Genomic DNA, 17180 nt, shown 5'->3' with positions numbered 1-17180 from the left:
GGGCTGCCTTCCCTTCCGCTTTTGCTATGAATCCCTCCCGGGTACTTTGGGCCGTCCCTTTCTCCCCATCCCTCAGGGAATTCTGGATGTTGTAGTTTTGGAATGCCCTGCTCTTTGCTATATCCCTGCTTACCTGCCTTATCACAGCGCATCCAACACATGTGTCTACACCAGAGCAGGCCATTTTTCAGCGCACCTTAGTAAAAGGATCCCATAGTGTGTATTTGCAAGGTTGTACGTAGGAGTGAAGTGAGGGTGGGGCACACGTGGGGCCCCCACTTTCTAGAGGCACACAAATACGCAGCTCAGTGGCTGGCTAAGTACAGGTGCCTAGATGTTAAGTGTATTGATACCAGGTTACGCTAGTATTATATAAAGGAACTTAGGCACCTAGGTAAGGTTCCTTTATAGACAGGGCCGGTCAAACCCGGTAAGCGGGGTAAGTGCCGCAGGGGGGCGCCTGCTTTCAAGGGCGCCGCTGTGGCGCCATACCGCGCCGCTCTTGGTGTTTTAAATCTTTAATTTACCTCCTTTCCAGCAGCGGCGTCATTTGAAAGCCCTGCCCCGTCTCTAGCCTTCCCTCCCTTCGTAAGTTCATTCCGCAGTCCCGCCTTCTGATGTAATTTCCTCAAGGGCGGGACTTCGGAATGAACTCACGAAGGGAGGGAAGGCTAGAGATGGGGCAGGGCTTTCAAATGACGCCACTGCTGGAATGGAGGTAAATTAAAGATTTAAAGCACCAAGGGCGGCACGATATGGCGGGGGATGGGGTGGAGAATTGCTGGACAGGGGCAGGGTGGGAGCAGAGAGAACGGAGATGCTGGTGGGGGCGAGTGCGGGCGCCAACTCAGTCTGCAGGGGGGCGCCAGAGACCCTAGGACTGGCCCTGTTTATAGAATAGATTCTGTGTGCCCTCAGGGCACCCGAATCAAGGTGCCCAGTTATAGAATTACCCCCATAATGCCAGGATGAAGCATGCTGTAATCAGAAAGGGTAGCAGATATATGGAACAGTGCCTCAGTGGCGATGCTAGAGGCAAGACCTGTATCTGAATTTAAGAAAGCATGGGACAAGCACAGAGGATCTCTGCAGCAGATTGTAGGTTGAGAACTAATTGATATAAGTCCATTTTGTCTTACATAATGTTAAAGAATAACCAAAAATAGCACGGAGGTGTTAGAATGCAGTTTGTAAAGATGTTAAATAGGTGCTAAGACACATAACTCAAAAACCTGCCTCATTAAACGTCTCTTACCTCTACATCTCTACCCAGCTATTCTCTTGGTTTCCTTGTAACTAAGTTTATTTTTGGCAGGCTAACATGGTCCTCGCCGCATTTTAAATTTAGAATGACAGATTCCACTCTTTTCCAAAGTGTAGGATGCTAAATTTCGGAGGTTTAAAAATGGTGGTGGCTTGAATTTTAATTAGTATAGAAAATGCAGAACACCAAAAGTATGCAAAAACTTTTTTTTTACCACTTGAAAACTAAGATATCACCTTCTCTTAAATTTGTTAAGATGTTTCCTTAAAATATTTTTGACTTTATTGATCAGTGGGATCTTTTTTTTTTTTTCTCCCATGCAGCAGAATGAAACCAGTCCTAAAAATACTCCCTTTCTCTTTCTCCATTAGATAATTTTGATAACCAGGTCCCAGGGGCAGCATTCAATCTACATCAGTGGTTCTGAACCCAGTCCTTGGGACATAGCCAGCCAGACAGTTTTTCAGGAAATCCACAATGAATATGCTTGAGTTAAATCTGCATGCACTACCTCCAATGAATGCAAATCTATCTCATGCATACTCAGTCCTCCTAATTCTGTAACATGGCACCTACAACTAAGTGCTAAAATACTAGTAATCATATGGGTAAGTGTATGCTTATATGCATAAGTTCTAGTTGGGAGAGGATGTATGCTACAGTGGACGAGTAGCCTAGTGGCTAAAGCATCAGTTTTAACATCCACAGGTAGGCAGTTCAAATCCCACTGCTGCTCCTTGTGATCTTGGGCAAGTCACTTAACCCTCAAGGTACAAAATTAGATAGCAAGCCCTAAAGGGACAGGGAAATACCCAGTGCACCTGAAGGTAACTCACCTTGAGCCACTTCTGAAAAAGGTGTGAACCAAATCCAAACAAAACAAATTTAAGCACCCAACTTACATACCTCTGGACCCTATAGAGATCATCCAAAGTTGGGCAGGGATCTCAGATCTGTGCATTAATTAATGAGCCATTAACAATCAATAACTGGTGTTAATTGGCACTCATTTGGACTTCCAAGTGTGAGACAGCTCCAGGCTACAATAAGAGGGCTCTTGAGCAAGATTCAAAGGTGTAATCATCCGTGAAGAATCCTAAAAGTGAACACTGCCTAAAATTTGGCATAAACCCAAGATTACTCTTTGCTCCTGCTGAAAAGGAGTTTTGGATTTGCTACCACAAAGCATGGGAAGACTTATGCAATTACAAATTTTTGGTTTTGTTTCTTAATTTTTGAATATTTTTATAATTATTTCTAGCTATTGATGGATTGTGTTAGATTGTAACTGGCCATCAATGATATATATTTAGTTCTTATTTACATCTTATTTGTGCTATTCTGCCCTTACTTGATAGTTTGTTTATGGTATTGTAAACCTTGTCTGTCATTTTATTTATTGTAAGCCACATTGAACTCGAGTGTGTTCGGGATAATGTGGGGCATAAATTTAAAAATAAAGAAATAAAGAAATCTGCACCCTATTCTATAAAATGTGCACCTAAGTTTTATAGCATGCAACTCAAAAGGGGGCGGGTCATGGTGTTCCCAGTATTTAGGTGCGATGTTGTAGAATAAGGTCATTAATGTGTCCAACTGCCATTAGTTGCACAACAGCATTTATAGTCACAAACAGAAGGAAAAATACTCTACTGAAAAGGGGGCACCAAAAAATATAGAAGAGTAGAGCAACGAAACTTCTCACAGCTGATGTTCAAACCAACATCAGCTGTGAGAAGTTTTGTTGCTCTACACCAGCATTTATACCAGGTTTCAGCAGGCATGTGTCCAAAGTTAGGTGTGAGATACACACTAAGGGCTAGTTTCTATATATGGCACCAAAAAAATCTCTGCTGAAAAAAAAAATCACTGTTCTATAAGCTACACTTAATGTTAGGCACGGTTTATAGAATAGCTGAAATGTGGTGCAAATGTACACACCTAAATTAGGTGCATATCCCCGTTATTCTATAAGAGAGGTTTTCAACCCAGTCCTCGGAGCACAGCCAGTCAGGGTTTCCAGGATATCTCCTTTTAATTCAATGCTATTAATGCACTTGAGTATAAATAATTTCAATCTAGTTACAAATATAAATACTCCTTGTTTTGACACTCTTACTTCCTGTTTGAACTGGTCATTTGGACTTGGTCTTGCTTCCACCCCTTGCTCTTTTGTGGAAGATGTGGACCCTCCTTTTTTGCTTCCCTCTGAAATAACTACCACCCTATTCCCTTTTACCAGGGGCATAGCTACGTGGGGCCATGGCCCCCCCAGATTTGGCCCTGCCCCCCACCGCTGACCCTTTAGACCCCCCCTTCCCGCCACTGCCAACCCTCCTCCGCCGCCGTCAGGGCTGCACGTAGGAATGTGCAGGAAGTTAGGACGACTCACTCAGAACAGAATCCTTCCAGATCAGTTGCAGCAACGTTCCGGCCTGGAGACCAGCGCTGAAGAGGACTTCGGCTGGCGGGGGTTGGGGACCCCCGCCAGCACAAGTACCAGATGGCGGTGGCAGCGGGGTAGGGTTGGCAGCAGCGGGAAGGGGGGGTCGAAAGGGGAGGGTCAGTGGCGCTGGAGGGAGGGTCAAAAGTGGTGGCGGCGGCGCTGGGGGGAGGTCAAAAGTGGCAGGGTGGGGCTAAAATGTGCCCCCTCACCTCAGGCTCTGGACCCCCCTCCCATTGAAGTCTGGCTACGCCCCTGCCTTATACATATTTATTGCAATACAACATCTTTACATAAAGCTTTAATAACCTGTAGCAAGGACAATGCCTCCCCTCACTCTCACTATCATCACTCAAACTCATACCAAATCATACAACCATCTTAAAATTGTACATACATTTTACCTTTTTAAAAAGAACTTTTTGCTCTCTCTGACTTGAGCAATCAAATAACTATAACACTGAAAATTTTCACAAACACGTTGTTCCTGCTAAGATTACAATTTTCATTCACCAGAGGGTCATTTGTTCATGTGGAAAATCCACTCTCCTTTTCAAGTCCTATCATTGCAAAATCTTAGCAATTAGAAATAGCATATAAATCAATACGCATGTCCAGGGATATCTCCGTAGTTAGCGCAACTGCCGGTTATCAAGCAGAACCTCTGAAAAATCACAACTCCACTTGAGTTAGCCATTGCTTCTGTTCAGCTCTCATTTTGGTTATGGAGTCAATAATAGTTTGAAACATTTATTAAGCTAAGCGTCTGATTTTATTTGAGATTAAATCAGAAGGCATGTGTACAGTGAGAGTATAAGGCTTCCTTGTTGTTGCTGTGCTTGTGACAGTTCAACCCCTGAAGACACGTTCAGTGAAACACAGCAACTGTGTTGGGTTTGATGCCAGTCTTTAATGGTTTGTGAACAAAAGATTCCACGTGCAAATTGGGCATGCAATTTTTGGTGACTTTTATAGTATTAGGGGGTAAGTGAGTATTCTGTAATGTGCAGCCCATGCACAACACTCTTTGCAGAATACTAGTTTATTATTATTTTTATTATTAGGATTTATTTACTGCCTTCTTGAAGGAATTCACTCAAGGCAGTGTACATTAAGAATAGATCAAACATCAGCAATAGGCAATTACAGCAGTAAAAATATTCAAATAATAATACAAAGTATGGCATAGTATACAACTTAGCACAGTTCTTCCCGACACTTACCTTTTGGTGCCATTTATACAATTCCCCCTCCCCCCTGTAGCGTGTAAATGCATGGGGCGTACATGTGGGCTGGGCTTGGGCAGGTCCCAAATTTATGCATGTAACTCATAGAACACCACAAGTTGTACGCTAAAGAGTACCATCAACATGCCAACATTTACTCCTGCTTTTTACATGGTGTAGGCGATCACACCTAAAAGTTGGCACAAGAATCTAGGCGCTCAGATGCCATCATAGAATTCATGGTTAATGAGCTGCATTTGAGCACCTAAATTTTAGAACCTTTTATAGAACTGCCTCCATTCTGAATATCCTGAAAACCTGACTGGCTTGGCGTGTCCCAAGGACTGGGTTGAGAACTCATGCTCTAAGGTGCAAAGTGACTTACATTGCTGAAACTTCACAGCTTGGAAAGTCTTAGCAGACAAAGTCTGCAGCTCTCTGATTCCTACAATATAAATATCTGAAACTTGCCATTCTGTGTGAACATTAAACTTGTCTTTAATACAGAAGGATAGAGACCTGTCACCCTGTGTCCTTACTGTCTTTAAGCTGTGTGCAGTTTTAGGTTTCGCTTGCATCCTCAGCTCTGTCTCTCCTTGCCTAAGGCTTGACTGACTATAAGGAGAAAGATGGATATCAATTTCCGAGCTTCCGAACACAGAAAGCCCAACAGTTGCTACTTTAAAAGTGGCTATTTGACCCCCTTCAAAGTGATACAATTGCACAGACGTGGTGTGTAAAACAAAGGCTTTTTGCTGGTCACTGCTCTTTTTTCACTTGTTATCCCTAAATGAGCTGTTGACTTGGTTGGTGCTCCTTGTGTTTCTGTGGGACAAGTTCCAGGAACTGCAAATAACCTTCCTTATTTTATTAATGTAAATTATTTCCAATAGAATTGGATGTAGTGGGGGGGGGGGGGGGGGGGGGGGGGGAGGATCCAAGAGTGCAAAACAGCACAAGCCAGAACTAACTGGGACTTTTAGTCAGAATGTCAACTAAAAATATAATCTTGCTCTGTTTGGATAATTGCTAACTTAAAGCTTATGTGCACTTCTGCAGAAAAAAAAAGTCAGGAGGCTATAAAATCAGTGTTATTTACCAGTATAAAACAGATATCATTAAGCTGTATGGTTCAGTCATCATTGAACAATGATTACTGCCTACTTGGGGTGATTGGGAATTCAGCATGTTGTTCAATTTCTGAACCACACACAAAATGCCAAGGGACCAAGAAAAACTAGCACGGAGATCTGTCTAGACAGAGAGAGATGACATTACTTTCAGCCAATGTCATTTGGCACCCCTTCATGACCCCAGCTGAAAAAGTTAAAGACTTGCTGGTATTACCCTAGGCTTAATACGTTTTTCCAAGTGGAGGTATGGGAGGGAAGGGTTTGTAAACAAGAAAAGAAATAGGGCTCCTCTGCATCCCTCCTGACTCTCTTTCCCTCCATCCACCACCAAAAGATGTTGGGGTAAATATTAAGCTGTTGGCAGTCAACATTTTCTTGACTGCTATTAGCTTTATTCCTAGATATTCCATGCCAAGTCCTGTCCAGGCATTGGCATTGAATATCGGGGAATATGTGGCTGGATAAAACTAATCCAGTTAAAGGCGATATTCAGTACTTAGCCTGTAAAAGCGAACCACATAAAGATAGAACTGTGTTTTATGCGGTTACCTTAACTGGTTAAGTGCTGGATATTGGCATATAACCACATAAGTGGTGACTCCACCCCTGGACCACCCACAAAATAGCTGGTTACGAATTAGGCGCTAACAGGGTATATTCAGCAACATTATCCATTTAAGTGCCACTGAATATCCAGACAAGCAATTTAAACAGTCAAGAGCCAGTTCGGGCTGTTTAATATCAACCCTGCCATGTTTTACATCTCCTCATGAGGTGCTGATGCAGTTACCTTACATTAGAGCTATGTGCTGAAGCGCAGTGCATGGTAGCCTGGCAGAAGCGTAATGCAAACATTTTGTTCCCAAATGCTGTAAGCAAATAACAGGCAAGTAGGCTGAGTGCAAAAATGTGCACTGACCTGAGACAGCACATCAGACCCATGTGAACATAGGTCTCTGATAGTGGAACTATGTCTTGCACACAAAAATACTGTATTGGTGCTCATTGGATTGAATGCACGTATATGCTGGAATGCTATTCAGTTCATACAAGATCAGTATTTATGCACTGAATAGCATTCTTGCATATGCATGGATATGTGCACATGTAGTCCGATGACGACCAATACCCATTTGTACAGAACTTTGCTCTTCAGCACACCTCCCCTCAGGTCTGCATCCTTTTTAATGGACAATCTTCATGAAAGCCAGATAAAAGTTGTGGTTCCTTGTGCTTACAGGCATGAAATCCTCACTAGCACAACTATCAACTAAGCTTTACACTTCCTCAGATCTTGCATTTCACTAAGCCTTATTGCCTTCTACGTACTTCTCTACATCTGGAAAGAATAGCAAATAGTTTCATAAGTATGGATTTAAATGTGCTATGCTCTAATGTCTACTGGAGGCTTTGATGCAGTTAGCTCCTTCACAAAACTCCTTTACTTATAGGGCACAAACAAAATTGTAGGCAAAAGCCAAACTAACCTGTGTGCAAAGCCTAGTACACTCTATTTCATCTGAGTCTGTCCTTATAGTTGATTGGTGTGCTTTCAGACAGCGATGTTATTTTGGCTTTCTAGTGTTACTTGTTTATTGATGTCCTCAACTTTGATCCAATATGATCCCATCTTAACATTCAATGACCTCAGATGATGATGAAAACAAAATAGCAAACCTTCCTTCCCTCCTTCTTTCCCCACTTGTATACAGAAAGGAAGGTATCATGCAGCAGCAGCAATTTGAACAGTAGCGGGAGTCAGCACAAGGCCCTGTGTTTCATTGTACCTTCACAGACTCCAGGACACATGAAGCCCATAGAGGTGGAAGGGCAGGGTCCGTGAACGTTCACTGCTTCAATGGCCCATACTGATTACAGCTGCTGGGCACAGGTCACAGAGGGAAGGAAAACTGTCCATTTGTGTGATCCATCCTCTGATGATAGGGCACTACTTTTTATCTTCCTCTTTCCCTGCCACAAAATAAAGACACCTAATCAGTGCTTTGGTCTGGCCTATAAATTCCAATACAGCAAAGGTGTGAAATGCATTGAGAGACATGAGGAAAATCTCTTGATTTCCCATTGACACAGATTTGAAGAGGGAGGCTGAGGAAACGAAGATGGTGCCCTTCAAAAGAGAAAAGGCTGGAGAAGGTGGGCTCGGTCAAGAAGCCTAAATCTACCTCCAGTTTCCACCATCATGGACTGTAGCATCTTTCTACCTTCTCCAGTATCTTCTCATCTCAGATAGTACCTACATCACTCTGTGTCTGAGACACTTCTCCACCTAAGACTCAATGTTAGCTTCATTGTATGATAAAATGAATGCACTTAACTCCACCTGTTGAGGTAGGATTAACTGGTTATCTACTACTTGTGGAACCATGCCCGTTTCCTCAACAATGAAATGGGCCCAAGGAAGGCTGTCATGTAAGCTTTAAGCTTTTTTTCTCTTTCCCCTCCCCTCCCCTCCATGTCCAGCGATTCTCCTCTTCCCTGCCCTCCCATCCATGTCCCGTGATTCTCTCCTCTACTGTCCTCCCATCCATGTCCCTCAATTCTCCTCTGCCATGCCCTCCCCTCCCTTTCCTTCCTCCCTCCCTCCCATCGATGTCCCGCAATTCTCTCCTCCCCTTGATTTGTACCTGAACATTCTCTGGCTGGCTGGCGCTGGCTTCCGTTCCATTCATAACATCTCCTGACGTCAGCCAGCCTCCAGCGTTCTATTCCCTCTCACTGTTCCGTCCTCTGACATCATTACGTCTTGATGCAAGGGCGGGACAGTGAGGGGGAATAGAACGCTGGAGGCTGGCCGAAGTCAGGAGCTGTTACGAACCCAGGCAGCCAGACATGGAACGTTGGAGGTGCAAATTATTATATAGGATGTTAATAGTTAACAAGCAGTAAGTTACCGTGCATTAACTGAAAGGGACAGTCCTGCTAATTTCTCACCATATTCCATGCTATGCAGTTAATGTGCAAATTAATGCACACTAATGGGCTCATTTTCGAAAGAGAAGGGCTCCCATCTTTCGACACAAAATCGGGAGATGGGCGTCCTTCTCCTAGGGTCGCCCATATCAGCATAATCAAAAGCCGATTTTGGGTGCCCTCAACTGCTTTCCGTTGTGGGGATGACCAAAGTTCCCGAGGGCTTGTTGGAAGCGTGGCGAAGGCGGGACTGGGGCGTGGTTAACACATGGGTGTCCTCGGCCGATAATGGAAAAAAGAAGGGCGTCCCTGACGAACACTTAGCTGACTTTACTTGGTCCTTTTTTTTTTACGACCAAGCCACAAAAATGAGCCCTAAATTACCAGATGACCACCGGAGGGAATCGGGGATGACCTCCCCCTACTCCCCCAGTGGTCATTAACCCCCTCCCACCCTAAAATAAATCTTTAAAAATATTTTTTCCAGCCTCTATGCCAGCCTCAAATATCATACCCAGCTCCATGACAGCAGTATGCAGGTCCCTGGAGCAGTTTTAGTGGATACTGCAGTGCACTTCAGGCAGGCGGACCCAGGCCCATCCCCCCCACCTGTTAAACTTGTGGTGGTAAATGTGAGCCCTCCAAAACCCAGCACAAACCCACTGTACCCACATGTAGGTGCCCCCTTCAACCCTAAGGCTATGGTAGTGGTGTACAGTTGTGGGGAGTGGGTTTGGGGGGCTCAGCACACAAGGAAAGGGAGCTATGCACCTGGGAGCTTTTTCTGAAATCCACTGCAGTGCCCCCTAGGGTGCCCGGTTGATGTCCTGTCATGTGAGGAGGACCAGTGCACTACAAATGCTGGCTCCTCCCATAACCAAAGAGCTTGGATTTGGTCGTTTCTGAGATGGGCATCCTCGGTTTCCATTATCGCCAAAAATCGGGGACGACCATTTCTAAGGTCGACTTAAATGTGGAGATTTGAGCATCCCCGACCATATTATCGAAACGAAAGATGGCCACCCATCTTCTTTCGATAATACGGGTTTCCCCACCCCTTTGCGGGGACGTCCTGCGAGGACACCCTGAGGAAAACTTGGGTGCCCCGTTCGATTTTGCCCCTCTTAGTATCAAATTGATTGGGGGTCCTTTACTAAAGCTTAGCTCGAGTTATCTGCAGCTGGGCCCATAGGATTAAAGTGGGCCCTGCTGCAGATAACTCGAGCTAAGCTTTAGTAAAAGACCCCCTGAGTTATCTGTTATCATGTGCTAATTCCTGCATTAAAAACTTAGTGGCCCTTTTACAAAGCCGCTGTAGCAATGGCATGCAGCAAATTGGCCCTACCGCCAGGTTTCTGCAGGAGCCCAGCGGTAGTTATAGTGTGTTCCGTGCGCCATTTCTAGTGCTCAGAAAATATATATATATTTTTAGTGCCAGGGACTTACCTGGCAGTAATCGTGCAGTGCCATGTGCTGCCCGGTTAACACTGGGTTAGCGCGAGAGCCCTTACTGCTCCAGGAAATGACCACATGGCAAGTGCTTAACTTACTGCATGGCCATTTCTGTTAAAAAAAAATCTCCTTTTACCCGCTGCGGTAAAAGATGGTCTCAGCACATGGCAAGTCCACGCACCGATGCCGCCGCAGAGGTCCTTTTACCGCAGCTTGATAAAAGGACCCCTTAATGAGCTTTAGTAAAAGGATCCCAAAGACTCCATTAAACTACAGAGGTAGATATTCAAAGGTATTTTGAGAAGGAGAGTGGAGGAGTGGCCTAGTGGTTAGGGTGGTGGACTTTGGTTCTGGGGAACTGAGGAACTGAGTTTGATTCCCGGCACAGGCAACTCCTTGTGACTCTGGGCAAGTCACTTAACCCTCCATTGCCCCATGTAAGCCGCATTGAGCCTGCCATGAGTGGGAAAGCGCAAGGTACAAATGTAACCAAAAAAAAAAAAAAAATTAAACCCCAGTGGGCTAGGAGGTGATATTCAGAGGCACTTGACCAGGCAGTGCCTCTGAATATCTCTGACTGACAGAGCACTGTCCTGCTAGTGACAGAGCAGCCTGGGGATGGAGTCTGGGTGGAGCCAGCTGATAAGCAGGCACTGGCTGTATTCAGTGTTAGTTTCTACCGGTCAGATAGAACAGTCCTATGTTTGACTGCTTAGATATGTAAGTGCCAGCACTGAATATTAGCCTGCATCCACATAACTTCCATGTCTGTGGCTGATCCCAGATAATCAGGATGATTGAGGTCTACAAAATCCTGAGTGGTTTAGAACAAGTAGAAGTAAATGAATTTTTTACTCGTTCCAAAAGTAAAAAGACTAGGGGACACTCGAGGACGTTACATGGAAATGCTTTTAAAACAAATAGGAGGAAATATTTTTTCACTCAACGAATAGTTAAGCTCTGGAACTCTTTGCCGGAGGAGGTTGTAATAGTGGTTAGCGTATCTGGGTTTAAAAAGATTTGGACAAGTTCCTGGAGGAAAAGTTCCTGGAGGAAAAGTCCATAGTCTGCTATTGAGACAGACATGGGGAAGCAACTGCTTGCCCTGGGATTTATAGCATGGAATGTTGCCACGATCTGGGTTTCTGCCAGGTACTTGTGACCTGGCTTGGCCACTGTTTACAGAATACTGGGCTAGATTGACCATTAGTCTGACCCAGTATGGCTACTCTTATGTTCTTATGGTGCCCGGACAAAGCTTGACATTGAATATCTGGGTCTAATTTGACTGACAGTTGTAAGAGTTTTTTAAAAAAAAGTATCATTGCCGCCTGTTATATATTGAACTGATATAGAATAAATACTGTACCTAAAAATAATGTCTATTTCTTCTATGATAATTTTGATTTATAGAGTACCTTCCAAAGAATATTTTCTCATGCTATAAGCTTCTTTCTTCAGGTTTTTAAACTTCTGTTCTCTGTATTCTCATCAACTACATGCAACTGTGACTGAGTATCAACAGGTGATTAGGTAAGGATGTTGCCCTTGTCATTGCTGGGTGCCATTTCACTGGCAGTATCTGTTTCCAGCTAGGCATAATTATTCCTTCTATTTTTATTGGTTGGGTGAACTGCTTTATCCCTTAATATTCTCTAAAGCAGTTGCTTTCTTTTTGTCTGTAGCAGTTTGCTTAAATTGCAGAAATCCACCAGCTAACCTAGAAACATTGACTTGTCTGCTTCAGATTTTTCCCCTCCCTCCTCCTATCCATTTCTTATCTAGATTCTAACACACAGAAAATGAAATATATTTGTACTGCTGAATTCTGGCATAAAGAATAACTTCAAGCCATTACTTTTTCTCCTCTTCCTGATGGCTTGACTTCACTGAAATCTCCTGTTTCTCTTACCTGTGTGTCCTGTAAACTCCCCGGGGGAAGGGGCTGTCTCTTATGTCAGCATAGTGGACACAAAACAATGGAACCTGATCAAAATAGCATGGGAATAGAGGGGCAAAAACATAGATGGCTAGTGAGACTGCCAGCCTGCTTTACAATGGTACAGTGTCAGCAGAGGGGCCGAGGGTAGACCATCCCAAAACGAGAGTTTTCACCCCAAAATGTAAGATTGAAGGCTAGTGGGTAAGATTTATTTAAGATGATATGTCCAGGGTATACATCTAGAAAGATTTAAGGGGCCCTTTTACATGTGCCCAATGTGTGCCAAAATGGAGTTACCGCCCTGGTACCGTTTGGCTCTTGCGCTAATTTCATTTTTGGCACGTGTCCGATACGTGTGTCTGAAAAATAATTTAGGACACGCGTATCAGATGCACACCAAGTGGCATTTGACACACATAAGTCATTACCTCCCGGTTACCACATGAGACTTTGCCACTAGGTCAACGGCTGGTGGTAAGGTCTGAGACCAATTTTGATTTTGCCGCATGTCCATTTTTGGCAAAAATTTTTAAAAAGGCAGTTTTTGCTGGCACGCTGAAAAATGGATCTGCGTGCACCTAAACACTGCAGGCCATTTTTCAGCGCACCTTTGTAAAAGGAGCCCCATTTTATGCTGCTTTGTTATTTTCTTCGCAGAATCAGTGTCTTATTGTTCTTGGAAGGAAAATAAAAAAAGCAACATAAAATAGTTGCTTTTCTATTGTGCCTCTGAAAGGACAGAGAGGAGAAAATATGAGATAATTTTCAATAGAATTTGTCCTGATACCTAAGCAGTTCCCTGCGTAATTTTCTATTTTCCGAACTGAAAAGTGTCCTCCCCTCCATGAGTAAAAGTACATGTAAAGGTTTCAGAGCTCATGTATTTGTAGTTGCAGGGAAAAGGTACGAGGCAGGGGGAACAGTATGCAGGAAGGTATGCTCTTATGTCTTCCTACTGACTACACTTCTTTGCAGTGGCGTAGCAAGGGCAGGGCGGTGGGGGCGGTCCACCCCGGGTGCATGGTGCTGGAGGGTGCAGAGAGCAGCCACGCGCCTGTCGGCTCCGCTGGTTCCCTGCTCCCTCTGCCCCGGAACAGGCTACTTCATTCCGGGGCAGAGGGAGCAGGGAGCCAGCGGAGCCGACAGGCACGCGGCTGCTCTCTACACCCTCCAGCAGCCAAGAATGCACCCGGGGGGGGGGGGGGGGGCTTGATGCGCTGGGTAGGGGGTGTCATTGCGCCGGGGTGTGTGTCGTACTGCACCCTGGGGGGACAGATGCCACTGTACCTGGGGGGGGAGGGGGTGTGCAGCGGCGATCCGCCCCAGGTGGCAGCTGACCTAGGATCGCCACTGCTTCTTTGCTTTTTCTATTCTTGGGCTCGCCTCTCATGATGAAAGTAGTGATCAGGATCAGTGCACTGGCACTGAAACATTAATGAGTGAGAGAAGGGACTCAAAACAGTATGAGAGTGAGAGAACCATCAGATGAGTGTGAGACACTCAGAGCTGGTGCAAGGGTAATGGATGCCCTAGACAATGACAGCCAGATGCACTAAGGTCCCCATAAACATTCGCTCTGTATTTCCATCTCGGTAAAATTTACCGATTTGGAAATACTGAGGGATTCCCAAAGCGAATCACATGCAAATGAGCTGGTTGCTGCTTTTGCAAACAGGCTCATTTGCATGCAATAAGGGGGAAGCCAGTCGGTCAGCTGAGCTTGCATAGAGCAGCCTATCGTTAAGCACGGCTGCTCTGCGCATGCCACAGACGGCTTTCATAATGTAGACAAACTACTTGTATGAAAGCAGTAGAGGTAGCCCTTTTTTTGTTTGTTTTACTGTTTTTTTTTTTTTTTTTGCAAGCATAAGCGCCGTTTTTTTGGGATATGGGAGGCAGCATGTAGACGGCAGCATGTGGGCATCGTTGGCGGGGAGGGCACTAGGGTGGAGGTGTCGGCCACCCGCTCCCTGCCGATGGAATCTTGCTGAGTCTGCAAAATGGATTCCACACCACAGTGGTAGAAAATTACATAGCTGCATAGCCCCATATAATGACCATTGGATGGCATCAAGAACAATTTAACAGAAAAGTCCAAAGTGTGATGGCAACAGATTTCTCACAGCTTACCTTTAAAGTGCTAGCTAGTGAGGAAGGAAAGGCATTTTTATAAGCCTTGGGAATGAACCTATTTTTCCCCAAGAGAGATACTTTCCGGTCAAAAACTAAAGTGCAAAGCGAGTCTACTCTTGGAACTGCAAATTATACACTGCTGCTGAGGTCTGATCTTACTTATAAGGAGAAGCAGCCGGGGACAGCCTAGTGAAACATTTACCCGCGACTATGCCTGCCACCAAGAGGAAGCTCTTCCCTCCACTGAGTCATTCTAGGCAGTACCGGCAGCTCCTGATCAGCTGTTAAATTTTCCACAGTAAAAGTAGGAGCTGCCTCTGTGCATCGCTAGGAAAATGGCTGTGCATTACTTTGCATGCACATTTATAGTAATTAGGTCATTATAATAGCTTTGCATTTTCATTAGCTGCTACCGTAACAGGAAAAGAGCTCAGAGAAACCTTTTGTGAATGTCTTGTTTTACTCCTTGTTCATTAAACCGGCTAGAACCAGTGTAAAAACCACATTGCTGGCTTGTTAGGTTTTGTGCATCTGGGCCTGAATTCTTAACTCTTTTCGATTCCCACACCCCTTTAACCGATCAATGAAACTCTTGCACCCCTTCCTAAACCACTTGTCCACTTTAACTACTGACAGTTACACATGTCGCTGTTAGCTGCTAACAGTGCTAACTGTTAACATGTCACTAAAGTTACAGTAGGACAAAGTTATACTTCCAATAACTCTCCTAATAACTGGCTTCACGCTGTCTAGAAAGTTTCAATATATTGCCTTAGATTTCACAACCCTTCTCCACATCTCTTATGACTTCTTCCCACACTGCTGTGGTGTATTTATACAAGGTGTGTGGGTTGCATACGCAGCCCCTGTCAGACCCAGCTCCTCGCCCATACCTTAAAATCTTCCCTGCTGCAGTCTTTGCCCAGGCAGCGGCAGTGGCACTCAAACTGACTACAGCTTGTAGCAGGACTTCCTGCCCCTTCTAACGCAACTTCCTGTTTTGTGAAGGGTGGGATGGTTCAGAAAGTAAGTCCCGGTGCAGGCCACAGGCAACCTATGCCTGCCGCTGCTCGGGTAAAGACTGCAGCAGAGATGATTTTAAGGTATTAGGGGAGGAGGGGGAATGGGGGCACGCAGGAGACGCACCCCTGTAAAAAAAAAAAACTCCTGGATGCCACTGCTGCACCCCTTGAGGATGAGGGCTCCATTAGTTAAGATCCCCTGCCCTAGGTGACTCTTCAGTCTTATATAGGGTTACCATATGGCTCCAGAAAAAGAAGGACGGATTGAGCCAGCCGGGTTTTACTTCCATTGCTTTCAATGGAAGTAATTGAGTCAGCCGGGTTTTACTTCCATTGCTTTCAAAGCAATGGAAGTAAAACCCGGCTGGCTCAATCCGTCCCCCTTTTTCTGGAGCCATATGGTAACCCTAGTCTTACACCCTCCCTGAATTGCCTTTCAGGCCCCTAGTCTGCAGCCCCTCCAAGACTGATTACTAAACTCAACAATCATGATCATCGCATGATCATCCTATAAAAACGTAGGTTAAAATATGTGTTGATGGTTCTTCGAGTTAATGTAGCTGTCAAGATCTCTTGTTTTGCTTTGATTGCAGTTGCCCTTTCCTGCCTGCAAAACAACTGCTGCCCCAGGCGACCACTTAGTCCTGCTTAATGGTTGTACTGGCCATGAACATACTCCTAAAAGAGGTAGGTTTAGTAACTCTGTCTCAGCCATCTGTAGAAAGCAAGCCCGTTGCTCTCCACTTTCAAAAATGAAAAAAGAAGACGTTCCCCTCCCTCCATGTTCTCTTAATTACAGTAGGACAAACTAATGCCCAGATGCCAAAACCTATGCCGGCCTTAGGAGCGATTAGCGCGGGAACTGCGTACATGTTAATGTGCACGTCATATACAAAACCTTCCAGCGCGTGTGCTAATCTGTCCACTGAAGATTAGTGCGTTTTGTATTTAAATGCATTGAAATGGTTTAAATCAGAGTGATTACGTATTCACTCCAATGCTCAGAAGACAGCGCAGAAACTAACACTGGCCTTAACGCTCAAAACACACCGCTAGGTCAGGGTTGGCATTTGGGTTTTGAGGAGAGGATTTCTTCTGCAATTTTCACATTAAATTGCCAGTTTTGGGCTTCTTTTGAAAGGAGAAAGAAGCCCATGCAGCCTGTAGTGCTGATAGTGAGGAAAAAAAACATGTCTGCGAGTTCGAGCAAAGGCAAGGGTAAGGGCGGGCACCGGCGCCTGTTTTCTTGTGCTTTGGTGTGAGCCTCTTAGGGGATTTAAACTGCAAAAATTTAGGGGGGGGGCTTGTATTTTATGGCATGGGGTAAGAGTGTCAATGTGCTCTTGTACTTTCTGTTTTGCCTGGCATACGAGCACAGGATTTTCGTGGTAAGCACAGCTCTTGTGTGCCTGTGTCAGTCATGTTCCTCCCCTTGCCTTCGCTTTACAAGCATGCATATAATTTATATCCCATTTGCTTGGGGCATTGTGGAGCTAGTTTTCAGCGCTGTTCTTGCGCTATGGGATGTGCGCTCTTGCCTCTAGTGCCCGAGTTTTGCGCATTGGGCCCTTAGCCTGTTATGGTAGGAGAAGTTGCTAGACTTCACACATCAGTGAAGGTTCTCTGGTACAAAA

The sequence above is a fragment of the Microcaecilia unicolor genome, chromosome 4 (genome assembly GCF_901765095.1).
Source record: "Microcaecilia unicolor chromosome 4, aMicUni1.1, whole genome shotgun sequence".
Classification (NCBI taxonomy): domain Eukaryota; kingdom Metazoa; phylum Chordata; class Amphibia; order Gymnophiona; family Siphonopidae; genus Microcaecilia; species Microcaecilia unicolor.
Note: the sequence above shows the minus strand (reverse complement) of the source record.